The sequence below is a fragment of the Alligator sinensis genome, unplaced genomic scaffold (assembly GCF_000455745.1).
Source record: "Alligator sinensis unplaced genomic scaffold, ASM45574v1 scaffold1584_1, whole genome shotgun sequence".
Taxonomy (NCBI): Eukaryota; Metazoa; Chordata; order Crocodylia; family Alligatoridae; genus Alligator; species Alligator sinensis.
The window spans coordinates 145,710-149,136 of NW_005842479.1; positions in this window are offsets into that span (position 1 = coordinate 145,710).

The window sequence follows — 3,427 nt, forward strand, 5'->3', positions numbered from 1 at the left end:
GCTTTAACTGAGACGGGGGTTTAGCCCCATTTGGTTCTGATATATCTGCAGCTTGCTTCTACCACGCTCAGCCACGCGATGTTCAGATAAGAGAGGAGCTAGTGGCATTAAAAATGGCCACATTTTACAGCATTTTATTCTAAACTAAATTCTGTCCCTTTGGTCACATCTAACAGATCTTTGCATGTTCCCTTTTACAGACACAGATATCTATGTTAGAGCAGCATATGAGACAGCGCTTAGGAAAGAACAGACCCAAAGCACTGACCCTAACCACCCTAGGCATAGAGGAAGCCTAAATCCAGTCCTGAACTTCCTGATTTCAGCCCCATCTCTACTGAATGAAGAGAGGGCTTGGCCCCAAAATGCATTGAAGACCACAGAAAGACTCCCTTTGACTTCCATGAACTTTGGACGCGTGCCCATACGGAAAGAATCGTTGCCATTCAGCAAACTTGAGGAAACTTTAGAGGCCTGGAAAGAAAAATATGGAGATATTTAATGAGTCTATTTAACCCACTAAATATTTATTTCATCCTTCTTTACTTCTGGAAGGGGACACAAACATGCTTTGCATGCTGTTCATGTCAGCCTTCTTGAGAGATGCACTGAATGAATTTTTTCCTGGTTAGCACAATGATTTTTATTTATAGGCCGTTTCGAATGCAACTACAGGACTTAAAATGAAGTGTTAAGGAAGCTGCCTGACTTGGCAATGAAGATGGAGTAGGAATGTAAAGGATCAGAGTGCTTCATGTGCTGGAAAGAAGTTTATTAAAACTGACAATTCTCACAGTGCTTAATCAAACATTTAAGACAAGGGGAGAAGCAGACAGTAAGGGGCAATGAAAGCAATGGACAACTAAAGCAAACAAACTGTCTTGTCAGGGCATGTCAGCTTATGGTGGAATAAAGAAATGCCTATAATTTAGTTACTCTTCTCATATAGATAGCTAGCATCTTAAATATATAGACGTTTAGGGTAGGTTTTGGTGGAAATGAGGTAACTTTTTACAAACGCCCTAATAAGCTTCGTTTAGTATGCGCTGGAGGTGGTAAAGGGGCAGGCATGTTTTGTTTTGATGCAGTTTATTAACAAATTCCCTTTATCAATTAACAAACCTGCTGTCGGTGTGTGGGGGGCCCAATCCTGCATTCATTCCATATTTACATCTTTTGTTGAGCTCAGCAGGAGTTTGTATGTGTGAGGGATGGTTTCAGGCTCAGAAACAAGTGGTTATGTCTATCAGATTGTGTTTTCTTGGGTGAGCTGCATCGGGGTCTGCACTGTTTCATTTTCAGTAAGTTGGTAGATTCCTTCAACAGGAGTTTTCACTCCTAGACTCTGATTCAAAACCCACTGAAGTCAGTAGGATTCTTTCCATTGATTTTTTTTTTCTCAAGGAGGGCTGAGATCAAGCCCATAAAGAACCACTTTCACCTGGTTTCAGTGGCATCAAGATAAACACAAAATAATTCAAACAAGATCAACAAGACTACTGCACCTGGCAGCTCAGTTTGGGAAGGAGATGGGCAGCCAACAGTGGTGAAAGAACAGGTTAGGGACTGTTTAGAAAAGTTGGACATGTACAAGTCCATGGGCCTGGGTGGGATGCACCCGAGGGTGCTGAGGGAGTTGGCTGATGTGACTGCAGAGCCATTAGCCATCATCTTTGAAAACTCATGATGATTGGAAGAGGTCCTGGTTGATTAGAAAAGGGTAAATATAGTGCATGTCTTTAGAAAAGGGAAGAAGGAGGATCCAAGAAACTATAGACCAGCCAGCCTCACCTCAGTCCTTGGAAAAATCATGGAGCAGATCATTCAGGAATCCATAATCCATTTCTAAGCACTTGGAGGAGAGGGTGATTAGGAACAGTCAGCATGGATCCATCAAGGGCAAGTCATGCCTAACCAACCTGATTTTCTTCCATGATGAGATGCCTGGCTCTGTAGATATGGAGAGACCAGTGGATGTGATATCCCTTGATTTTAGCAAGGCTTTTGATATGGCCTCCCACAATATTCTCTCAAGCAAGCTAAGGAAGTACAACAGGATGGATGAATGGACTGAAAGGTGGATAGAAAACTGGCGGGAGCATTGGGCTTAAAAGGTAGTAATCCATAGTTCGCTGTCTTGTTGGCAGCTGGTATAAAGTGGAGTGCTCCAGGGTTGGTCCTGGGGCTTGTTTTGTTCAATACCTTTATCAATGACCTGGAAGGTGAGATGGAGTGCACCCTCAGCAAGTTTTCAGATGATACCAAGGTGGGGACGGTAGTAGATACACTTGGAGGGTAGGGCTAAGATTCAGAGAAACCTTGACAGATTGGAGGACTGAACCAAAAGAAATCTCATGAGGTTCAATAAGGACAAGTGCAAAGTCCTGTATTTAAGACAGAACAATCCCATGCACCAGTACAGGCTGAGGACCAACTAGCTACGCTGCAGCTCTGCAGAAATGGACCTGGCGGTTAGAGTGAGCAATAAGCTGAATCTGAGCCAACAGGCATACTGGGCTGCATTGCCAGCAGGTCAAGGAAAGTGGTTATTCCCCCTATTTGGCACAGGTGAGGCCACATCTGGAGTCTTGTGTTCAGTTTTGGGCCCCCCACTACAGAAAGGATGTGGACAAATTAAAGAGTCCAGCAGAGTGTAATGAAGATGATTAGGGGGAGGGGAGGGTAATGAAGATAATTGGGGGTGCCTAAAGTGCCCAGAGATGTTCAGGGCCCTGCTGTAACTCATAGCGCTTTACACAAAGTGCTATGAGTTAGAGCACCTCTGCCCCCTCAACCCAACAAACTGTTGGGCTGAAGGGGGGATCAATCCTGCCTGCACCAGCCCTGGCCAGCAGGGTGCCCCTCTCCCCAGCCCTCCCCACCGCCCAGCTCTGGGGCTGTCTTTGGGGAGGGAGGGGAAAGGGTGCAGCATGCAGCTGCTGACTGGGGTTTGCCCAGCCTGAACTGGAAGGCGGGGAGAGGGACAGGTATTGGAGTGGAGCTCCTTCACGTTGCTACTCTGGCTGGGGGAGCCAGGCTGGGGCTGTGGGGCAAAAGGGCTCTGTTCCACCCCCAATGTCAGCTTTGGCCAGGCAAACCAGCTGGCAGATGCTACTAGCACTCTCAAAACTCCCAGCCAGAGCTGACTGGGGACAGGGAGGAAGGTGGAACAGGGCTCCCCTGCCTCATGGGCCTGGCCCAACTCCTCCCAGTACCCCAGCCACGGAGGTTAGAGAGGGGTGTTAGGCAAGGGGGCTCCATTCCAACCCCTCCTAGTCCAGCTCAGGCCAGGCAAAGCCTAGTTGACAGCTCCATTTTCCTCCCTTCCCCGCTGACAGCCCTGGGGACCAGACCAGCCCCACTAGTGCCTGAAAAATTAACCCTTGAGGGAACACAAGTTTTCCAAGGTGCCCAAAAGCAGAGCGTC